Source organism: Hevea brasiliensis, chromosome 4 (genome assembly GCF_030052815.1).
Source record: "Hevea brasiliensis isolate MT/VB/25A 57/8 chromosome 4, ASM3005281v1, whole genome shotgun sequence".
Taxonomy (NCBI): domain Eukaryota; kingdom Viridiplantae; phylum Streptophyta; class Magnoliopsida; order Malpighiales; family Euphorbiaceae; genus Hevea; species Hevea brasiliensis.
Window position 1 is genome coordinate 109,958,556 of NC_079496.1, and position 12,361 is coordinate 109,970,916.

The window sequence follows — 12,361 nt, forward strand, 5'->3', positions numbered from 1 at the left end:
AAACTTCCACCCAATCTAGATCAGCCTACTCGTATTCAAGGGTCTTTCCCCTTATAGAGGATTTCCAATATCCTTATCGAGGGTCTCCCACATATCTAGCCCGATCATTGAGCATTGATATTCCTTGTAGCACAATGTCGCCCTTCATCGTGTACATCCACAAGCATCGTCCAAAAGCAAGGCAATAAGCATCATCCGAAAGCAAGGCAATAAGCATCATCCGACCGTATGGCTGAACCCAAAGCCAATGTATAATATTTGTTCCCCTATACCGAGTAGCATCATTGGCCCTTATACCGAGCAGCATCGTCGGCCTTATATGGAAACCTCGGGCTAGGAGAAACGCTCACTACAAGCCCCTCGGTCTTGTAGTGTCCATGAAGCTCATTCTTCATGGAGACACCGAGCTCCTATCTCATGAGAGCACGATGGCCTTTGCCTAGTATCATGAGTACGTAGGGAGCTCACTTAGAGTCACACCCTTGTGCCAGTGACCCTGGGGATGGTGGAGAGCTTGACACCAAGGTTGGCAACTAGCTAGGCCCGTCCATGCTCACCAGTGGCCAACTAGTCACACCCCCCTAAAAAGCATTAGGAACATAGTGACCTCTGGCAGGAGGAGACATCAGTATGTCTCAGTGGTCACACCCCCCTACGCTTTTCCATATTTATAAAAGTGTCCGACAAACTTCTCGTTCTCATCAATTGTGCCCTTACACCATCTCACAGGCCTACAGCTTGGCTGGGTTTGGCCAATCCTCATGAGGTAATGGGCTGTCCCCCTTACATTCTCCCCCACTTAGACAATCGATGTCCTCATCGATTTGCCCTGAACACCTCTTGTTGAATAAAGCTCTCTTGAACATCTTGTGCCTCTCCGTGTTATTCACCATGTTGAACAAAGCTCTCCCATACATCTTGTGCCTTTTCAAATCTTTCATCATGTCTGGTTGTCACATATTGATCTCATGATTCTCTTATGTATCTTCATATCAACTTGTGCCCGTCTTCATACACATTTTTCATATCCTCCTTATGTTATGGTTGTGGCATAGCTGCCCCACTCGATCAATGATGGAATGGCTGCCCTACTTGATTAATAATGACATTACCATTTTCTTCCTTGTGACATTCTCCCCCACTTAGATACTTGACAACCCTGTCGACTACTACTGTTGTTGCCGTGGCATTACATTCCAGCGAGTTCTCACTTTGATGGATCTGTTCAATCATCTGCATACTCCCCCACTTAATTCTTTAAAGCTCATTTTATGCTGATTCCTCCGGTACTTCATTTCTCTGTATTGTGATGAACACACCTCCGCATGAATATCATTGGGCCTTCGCTAAGTCATTCTCGTGGCTTTGCCTTATGGTCGCGCCATTGTAAGTACCTCGCAAAATAATCACAATACAAAACAATAATGTTATACATGAACTCAAGCATACGGAAGTAATAGTATTCGATTTCGAAGCTATGATATAATATTATGGTTGCCAATAATGAACAACATAGTCATCATGTAAATGAATAGAGAAACTTACACATTACCCATTTTGTGTATCACTATGTTCTCCTCTGGACCTTGCATTATGCTATGGGGACTCATTGCTCAAGTTAGGCTTGCCCTCATTTCTTACTGCACACCCATTGTTCGTACACCCATCTCTTGATGCTACCGCCTATCAACGATAAACAATTCTTAGCTACTAATTGCTTCTGCTCGCTTCGTTCTCTTCCTGTTTGGTTTTAATTCATCTTGGGCACCACAAAGTGAGTTTTACTACTTCATGTTCTCTTGAGGTCTCCACCTTTTTGCTACTTCTCATCTTCCACTTGGAATGTGGTTGACACCTCGAAGGGATACCATATTGCTTATGATTGCACTCTCCACCTGCAAAATTTTCACAAGATAGCCTCGAGTGACTTCTTTTATCTCACATGCTTCTCATTTTAGTTTCCTTGGTGAAAAACACATATACACGACTGCCATAGTCATCAAGCTCATCTCGTTATCGCAATCTAAATGCTTGGCCATCATAATTGCTTAGATCTCCCACAAATGTCTAGAACTCTATTTGACACCACTATCATCACAATTGTGACCCCAAGATCATTCGTTTGCCCATAACTCAATTTCACTTGACAAGCACTTCATCATCTCTATGTATTCTCACTTCATAGGTATTCAAGGTGGCCTTATCACGACCCAACCTATGGGCCGGACCGATACTAGGACCTGGGCCAGCCTAAAGCCCCCGAGGCCCGTAGTAAGCCTAACTATTCCTCAACCCAACTCTAAGGCCCATTTGGGCCCAATTTCAAGAATTCAATCGGACAGAGTCCGGCCATAAAATGGACAATTTAACGGGGAGTTTTTGACTCGCCCGACATGTAAATACAATATATAATAAATTGAGGAGCTCAGCTCACCCTCCATATAATTAAAATGTCATAACTCAAATGGGAGCTCAGCTCCCTCATCAAATCCCATCATGCATACAGTTAATAATTTTACAGGTTCAACATAACTTTATAATACAGGCCCAAAATAAAAAAAAAGTGCTTCTAACATATGCGGAGTCTAAAATTTAACTCAATTGTACAAAATACATTAAATACTATTAATGGACCTACGAAGAAGAAGAGCAGGTTAGCCACAATAAATAATCCTCCTGTAGCCTGGAAAAATAGATGAACAGGAGTGAGTGTTCGACTCAGAGAGTAAAATATCAATTTTAATCATAATCTCTATAGCTATCTAAAGCTAATGCACCATGTAGAGTGAAATGCAACATCGTCATAATTTTCATATCATAACAGCAAAAAGGCAATTTGGAGCACTCGCACACCCAACATTGTCAAACAATACATATATGGGAGCTGATCCCCTATACAGCCCTGTTAATCCAATCTCTGCCAACGAGTGTCTCTCAAGTCGGACTTTCGCTTAATAAACCAAATACGGGGTCCCAGCGAGTGTCTCTCAAGCCGTGTCTACCCGTCCTGTCCATATCCAATACCATACCACACGCACGCCATGCACACACACTGCTCCAAATTACCACAAACAACATGTATGGCACTTCAACAATTATGAATGCAATATAAAACGTGCCTAATGTTTAACGACATAGATACATATTTATAAGTGATGCGTGGGAATGCTTGAACATATAATAATATCGAAATTAAAATTAAAATTAATATTTTACTCACAGACTTAACCAAAGTCACTGTGGAGGCTGGGCGGAGGAGGAAGGCTGTCCTGGCTCACCTGACAATTTTATTACAATTATTTAATACATTTGACTCAATACAAACTAAGAAAAGACACCAAATATGTCCTAAGTCGTGTCGAAAATCTGGTAGAGTCTCCCCTATACCTATGACCTACCCAACCTGCAAAATGGTTAAAATAACACTTCTAAACTCAACCCATATCTCATCATCATTATATGGCCCCTCCTGGGCCCTCCAAACCAAGCAATAATCATAACATCAGACAACTCAATTATAAGACTTCAAAACTAATATTTTTCAAAAACTATCCAAACTAACTTTAAAAATTCTATAAACCTGCCTCGCGGTCCTTAACAACATTATAAGGCTATTGCAATAGAAATCGTAATTTTTTTATCAATCACAAATAGTTTATAAATTTTATTCTAACCCAGTACAAGGCAAAAATTGAGTAATGTAGAGTTCGAGTTTACCTATGCCAAATCTGACAATTGGAACGCGTCCACAACATCTGAAAATGGTGGGGTAGCCTATAATCTTGACCCGATTCTGAAATGGTTCCAGTAGCTTATCTGCTCAGCTTGAAATTGCAGATCCGGACGACGATCGAATTTCCACGAAATGAAAGTACATACGCGAAGTCCACAATACCAGGGTTAGAAATATATATATATATATATATATATATATATATATATATATATATATATATATATATATATATATATATAATTATTTGAAAATTAGGGATGTTAGAGGCCTCAAGCTCTCATCACCACCATCTCATATTTTAAGATTGTTTTGGCAAGCTTTTTCTCATATAAGCTACCACCATTCGCACTTTGAGTTTTATATGAATACTTAGGCTATCGTTTGCCAATGCAACTTCATAGTGCTTACATGCACAATTGGGCCTTCGCCCTTTCTTGTGTTACCACAAGCCAACTCTTTACATCCGAATTTATATTTAGGTTTCTTACCCTTTCTAGGCTTATCATAAGCCATATCAATTTCTACGCAACATGATTTGGGATCCACCTGTCCCTTTTCCAAATTTATCTCGTAGCTGATTTTACTTCAGCAGCTCTTAGCATCTATTGCCTCATAATTACATGGGATTCAATAGAATCCATGCATAATCTGAACTTGCCATCAATGGCACGCAACGACCGTTTCATCCCAAGTTGCACTCTAGCAATAGTTTCACTTTCTATGTTATCCATAGAATAGCAACATTCTTATCTCAAGGGACTCTATACATGTCTCATTCTTCATTTGAAGGTTATAGCAGCCAATCGCAATGGGCATTATCTAGGGAGAAAACAACCGTTTCTATACCGATTAGGATATTTAAACCCATCATTCCGAAGGTTCTCATAACCATTAAGCTATCTTGAATTTCCCATCTCTTTACCTGCACATAATACTTTACAGGCTTAGCAATTCGTTAAGGTATTTTGAAGGCTTTCATAGCCAATAAGTAGCTCTTGAATTCCAACTCTTAACCCAACTAGGGTAAGACACCATCTCAGTGAGATAAGCCATCAGTTTCATAATCTCTTGGGGATAGCACACCCCATGTCTCAAAAGACTTCCACAGTCTATTAACAATTCGCAATCAACTTATTAATGCTTAGGGCTTACTCGAACCCCTCCCACCTAAAGACTTTCACAGTCTTATAAGCGATCCCAAGTATTATCTCTCATCACCCGACAAGGGTCATCCACCATCTCAATGGCTTTAGGGCAACCATTTGCCTTATATCTTCTAATGTTTTCTCAATATCAATTGTCTCGTTTTTTTTTTTTGTCTGACCAAATTCTTAAATGATGTTCCTCGCTCAGCAAATACCATTTGCCCATTTCATGCCAAGTTTTGCCTATGTTAGCATCCTTTGTATCGATAATCCCCAATTAGTGCACAACACTTTTGTAGATCACTTCTTAAGGACTCAACGACATCAAGAATGCTTATTTGCACAATAAATCACTTATACGTCGTGCATGCCACAATATGTTTCTAATAGGGACATCATGTCCTTCACCTATTTTAGGGTTATGTACTCCGCACACCTTTCCTCAAGGTGAATACGCAATTAGCTTTTCTATGTTGTATTTAACAACCATCGCTTTCCATCGTTTCTCTTTATTTTTGTATCTCGTGTGCATCACACCATCGAAGGTTTCTCAAGGAAGGTATGGATTATTATTCATCGTGAGCATTGACCTTGCTCTGATACCAATTGTCACGGGGCCACTTCCTAGCTCGGACAGTAGTCCTGTGCGGTGCCTATACTTCCACCCAATCTAGGCCAGCCTACTCGTATTCAAGGGTTTTTCCCCTTATAGAGGATTTCCAATATCCTTATCGAGGGTCTCCCACGTATCTAGCCCGATCATTGAGCATTGATATTCCTTATAGCACAATGTCGCCCTTCATCGTGTACATCCACAAGCATCATCCGAAAAGCAAAGCAATAAGCATCATCCGACCGTATGGCTAAATCTAAAGCCAATGTATAATATTTGTTCCCTATACCGAGTAGCATCATTGGCCCTTATACCAAGCAGCATCGTCGGCCTTATATGGTAACCTCGAGCCTAGGAGAGCTGCGCACTACAAGCCCCTCGGCCTTTTAGTGTCCATGAAGCTCCTTCTTCATGGAGACACTGAGCTCCTATCTCACGAGAGCACGATGCCCGCCGCCTAGTACCATGAGTACGCAGGGAGCTCACTTAGAGTCATGCCCTTGTGCCAGTGACCCCGGGGATGGTGGAGAGCTTGACACCAAGGTTGGCAACTAGTTGGGCCCGTCCGTGCTCACCAGTGGCCAACTAGTCACACCTCCCTAAAGAGCATCAGGAACATAGTGACCTTTGGCAGGAGGAGACATCAGTATGTCTCAGTGGTCACACCCCCCTGCACTTTTTCATATTTATTAAAGTGTTCGCAAAACTTCTCATTCTCATCAATTGTGCCCTTACACCATCTCATAGGCCTACGGCTTGGCTGGATTTGGCCAATCCTCACAAGGTAATGGGCTGTCCCCCTTACACCTGGAAGCATCTCATATTTACCGAAAAATTATGATGCTCAATTCATATTTTGGAATCTAGATGCTTGGTGAGCTTAACTGGTGTTCTATGTACACTGGCCTTTACATGCATAGTTTTGTCTAAACTTAATTAATTTATTATAAATTTAAAACACAATATATATAATTATAAATTTTTATAGTTTATCCATAAATTTTGCTCTGTATTTCACTTTTATTCATTAATTTCAAATTGTTACTAAAAAATTCTTAAATTTTAATTTTATTTTACAAAAAATTCACTTTAATCTACACTAATAGATTTTTAAATTAAAAAAATCCTTATAAATTATAGTATAACGTCTACAAATTCAGTTTCAATACTTTCTAGTTAAGGATAAATCCTCTTCATTTTCAGAAAGTAAATTATTGTGATAGCATTAATATTTCTATGATAGGGTTAAATGGTAATTTGAAATTGTCAGTATTTTTTGAGAGTGAAAGAAAAGGAGGTAAAAAAATAATTTCATTGTTTTTTAAACCTGTAAGCCTATTAACTACATTACAGGGGTTTTGTGAAACAAAATTAAAGTTTATGAATTTTTTTAGTAATAAATTAAAGTTAACAAATGAAAGTGAAACAAGGAGCAAAATTCAAGAAAATTATTCAAAATAAGTAAGGATCATATGTTTGTATTTTAAATATATAATAAACTAGATATAGACAAATTTTATATGTGAAGTTAAATATGTGATAGGTCAAATTGATGAATTATTTTATTTAGTTTTAATTAGAATTTAAATTTAAAAAATTATAACTTTTAAAAATAATTCTAGTAATATTAAATTATAGCTCATTGATAATTTTCATTTAATAATATAAAATTATTTTTAAAGTTTTAATTTTGAGCTCATGAGTTTGAATTTTAATAGAAATCTAATAAAAAAATGTGTGATAAATTAAACATAAAAATAATTCATGTGTATATATATATATATATATATATATATATATATATATATATATATATATATATATATATATATATATATATATATATATGTGTGTGTGGGCGCGTGCGAAGAGAGTCAATTGATCCATCTTTTTTGAATGTGCATCCGCCAATGGCTTCCAGATTTAGAAGCTTTCGGTGTGTTGGTGGGAGGGATTTCCACTGTCTTGATGTTGGTATCTCTAGTGCTATAGTATTTCTTTTCACATAAGGTGTTCTCCAAAGCCGAAATAAAGATGGAAAGTGCCGAGGAGCTCTGCCGCGTCTCCCTCTGGTCATGCATGCGGGTGTCATTTGGTGAAGATTGAAGGTCTATTAACTAGTTGGGATAGAAACCAATGCTTTGTTTGTGTTTGGTCTTTATGACCATCTGATGTTGTTGGTGTGAGAGAAGCAACGACAACTTCTTCTTCTTCTTCTTCTTCTTCTATGTTCCAAGGATTGCTGGGTGGAGGATGGGTTGGGCTAACTTGATGACGCAATGCAAGAACTTAGGATTTGAAGAGGACAACAGTTATTTAATTAAATTCGAATCCGTGTTGATTTCTTTTGTACTGTGGGCAGCGGGGTACCTTTTTCGAAGTCAGATACCAGGAACCAATGGATCCATGGTTACTTTGAACCTCCTCAAAAACACCCACACACCCACCTGAACCTCATTTTCATTGACCCATAAAGTTAATATTATTTCCAAAATGGAGCTTCATGTACTTGGGAAGATTCTAAGTGGGAACTCTCTGTCTCTCTCTCTTTTATTATTATTTTTTTTATCGTTTTCACATGTGAAAAATAATATTAGTGTTCTATGTTCACCAGTCTTTGAGTACTTATATGTACAGTTAAATGTGTGTTTTTTTATTTAATTCTAAATAATATTTAAATTTAAATTTATAATTAAAAAAATTGATTATTAAATTAAAATGTATTAATAATTTTGATTTAATAATATAGAATTATAATAATTTATTATAGAGTTTTAATTTTTGGCTTGTGAGATTGAATTTTAATAGAAAACTAATAACAAGGCATGTGTGATAAATTAATTGAAAATAAAAACAATTCAATCAAATCATATTATAAATATAAATATTATGTGTTTTGTGTTTGAGTTTTGAAGTTTCAAATTTTACCACTGATTCATTGATCTAATGGTTAATAATGAGGTGGGGTTGTGAGAGATCCCAAATTTGAAATTATACTGTTTGACTCGGAGTTTTACGGTTTGCTATCTATCTCTCGTGATTTTTAGGCTATTGCGGGGACTAGAAATTAATTAGTCTAATTGACTGACGGTTAGGATATACCTCCTGGCTTAAAAAAAAAAAAACTTTCCAATTCTAATGTAAGAAATTATGAGTAGTTATTTAATTAATTCCAATTCTTTTTTTTTTTTTTGGTCCCGTCTAATAAGCGTAGACCAGGAAACCAATGGATCCATGGTTGAACCTCCTCAAAACACAAACAATTAATTAAAGCTCATTTTCATTGCCCATTCGTTTACTTCCAAAACCCAGCTTTTAGATCATCTACTTGGGAAGATTCTAAGCGGAAACTCTCCCTATCTTTGTTTGTTTACAAATCACTGAGGAACTCGGGAGGGACAAGACCCCACTTCCTAAATTCTGACTAAAAAGGCATTGATCCATGGGCGCCTGAATTGGTTGTTCGATGAACAAAGCAAATAGAGCATTGTTGGAGCTCATAAATAAGAGATTTACAATCATCTATTAAACCACCAAAATAGGAAAAATCTTGATGATTACTATTAATAGCTAGAACTAGGAATTGAGAATCCGATTCAAAGATCACCATGCTTAAACCTTTACGTTTGATCCAGCTAAGAGCTTCTCGAAACGAAAGAGCCTCTGCTGTTTTGGGATCAAGGGATCTAGCCAACTCTGCTTGACAATGAGATTGCACGACCCATTTCGCATAACCCAACCTGCTTGCTCAAACACTACTGTTTTGCAGTTAAAGTTGCATTTGAGACAACCTGGTAGAGGTTTGCTCCACTTGTCCTTGGAATGGGAGTAAGCACTGCTCAACGCAGGTTCCAGGGAGAGGTTTTGGGTTGCTTTCGCCGAGAGCCATTAAAACAGAAACCATTTTTACATTTGAGGAATAAGAAAATTTAAACTTTTGGATCATATTCAAATTAATAAGTGCTTTTTGAAGGAAAATTGAGATGTGCTTTAGAAAAAAATAGTCGAAATACAGACTATCCATTATTAACATCAATCACTATTTATGGTAACACAATGATAAAAAAAAAAATAATTTTCTAATTATTTTTTATACAATTATAATTGTAAATAAATATAGATAATGCAAATTGATTTAATTAATTTAATTCCTAATGACATTAAAGGATTGTTGAAATTAAGTGCAAGTGTGGTGCAGTTATGGTTCTTCTCTTTCTCTTTTCCAATTGCTTGAAGTTTTTTGATCAAATTATTCGTTTGTAAGAAGTTAGTGATGAATGAATGTATAGGGTTAAAGTTTTTTTTTTTGCATTTTTGTAAAACTTTTTTTTTCAAATTAATATTTCAATATATAATTATTGATATATATATATATATAATATAAAAATAATTTAATTGATAATTTATGGTAAATTTAATATATTAAGAATCTTTCTTAGATAGGCTAGCACTTGCGCTTTTGATTAATGTTTTGACATAAATATTCCAAAGATTAATATAAAAAAAAAGAATAAAATAAGCATTGATTAGACATATTTATTAAATATATTAATTTCGAATATTTATATGTTAAATTTATAATAAATTAGATATTGACAAAAATTTTATATTAAAACAAAGGTTGATTGGATCATAATTGAATGTAAAAATTATGATAAAATATTTAATTTAATCTTTATATTTATTAGAGAAATTTAATTTAGGTAATTTTTAACTTTTTATTTAAATTAATTGAAAATTTTTAATTTAAACTTAATTTAGTCTATAAATTTTAAATAAAAAATAAAAAAAATTCAATTTCTCAATTTTAAGACTAAATTTTTTAATTTAAATTTTAAAATTAAAAAATTTAATTTCTTAATTTTTAAATTAAAATAAATTTAAATTAAAAATTTTAAATTATATTAAATAAAAAGTTAAAAATAAACTATATTAAAATTTTTTAATAAATATAAATGTGTAGTTGAGTTTTAAGTTAAAAAAAATTATTAATTAAATCCTGTGTACGGAGCATTGACTTGATTCATGAACAGGATAGTGGACCATACGCGCTGCTCAATTTAGACTCGTGACAGTCCCAAGTATCCAACTTTAGCACTAACTCCCCCTCGTTTTTTAATTATCAGTCTCTCATGTTTCAATTATCCTTCTCACGGTTTAAACATGTCCAAATTTCATTTTCACAGGCCATTTTTTTCTTTTATTATTATTTAGCTGTAATTATATAATTTCAACTAAATATTTTATAACATTAAAAATAATTTAAATATAATTTTAACTCAATAATATTAGGGTTACCTTCAGAATGATAAGATTTTGAATTCAAATTATAGTAGAAATCGATTGTAAAATTTTAAAGGTTTCAATTTTAATTCAAGTTTACCTTTTGAGTGAAGTGAAACCAGCAATATTGAACTGATTTGAATCTGAACCGACTCGTTGGCCACATAGAGTTATATAAGATACATAGGTATTAAATAATAATAATTAAATTCGAAAATGCCTATGTACACGCGTGAGAACAAAAAGACTTAGTTTCAAAGAGAAATATTATCAAAGTTGGACAAGCTAAGTTCTAGTTAATACAAGCTCACTGGAACTGATGTGGGTTACCCAGGTGGGCTCTGGTTTGATCCTCTTGGATCGGGAACCGGTTCTCCTGAGAAGATCAAGGAACTGAGGTCAAAGGAGATCAAGAATAGGAGATTGGCAATGTTGGCTGTGATGGGTCCTTGGTTCCAACGCATCTACACAGGCACTGGCCCAATTGACAACTTTTTTGCTCACCTTGCTGATCCTGGCCATGCCACATTTTTGCTGTAAGTTATCCCTTTCTGCTCTCTCTCACATTACAAATAACAAATTAGCTTTAAACCAAACTAATATAAAAATTGATATTTTCCTTATTTTCTTGTACTTTATTCTTGGTTTTATTAACTATTTATTATATCATGTGTTTCAGGCTTTCACCCCCAAGTGAAGAACCCAGAGAGAATTTCAAGAACAGGCTTAAAAGATTTGTATTGGTGAAAACAAAAACCTTCCTGTCATTAGAACTTGTAATGCCTGTGTTTATGATAGCTTTCTCATAGAGTGATCTTGCGGTACAAAATTTTTAACTTCGATGCCCATGAATATATTTTAGCTATAACCAAAAGCTGTCCAGAAAAGCACCCATATGCTTTATTGGACTCCTTTAAACCATTTAATTAAACAGCACTTACAAAGATTAGTCCTGGGAGATCAATTATTTAAACACTGCAAGTTTAATTATTCACCATTCTATATGAGCAGCAGAACACAATGGATCTGCCACAGCCACCATAGACGTCATTGAGGAGACTAGGCATGGCTACAGTTGATTTTGGTTGGAAATCAAATTTTCTAATTTGAAAGTGGAATTGGACAGAAATTGACTTAAATTGGTATGTTAAAATCGATTTTGAATCAAGTTGAAATTAATTATTTTTATTTTTAATTCATTTTGATTTAAAATTAAAATTCTTTTAAAGCAAAAGGTATAAATATTAAGAAAGTCAATTATTAAATTAAATCAAAATTGAGTTAAATCACTTAAATTAAGGTCAAAGAAAAATCGAATTGAAATTGGGTAGAGAAAAATAAACAAACCCAATGTTTTTTATTAATTAATTTAATATATAAAATGTCTTTTTAATAAACTACATCGTTTCGTGTGAAAAAACAAAACCTAAAATCCCAATATCAGCTCTGTAGTTCAAAGTCTCTCTCTTGCATGCTCTCTCTCTCATTCTCTCGGCTTTGTGTCCTTGACGGCATCCTTGGCGTCGTCACTTCCTCCAAGTCCAAGCTACTAACTCTATTCTTCTCGCCGCTCCTCTTGCCGCG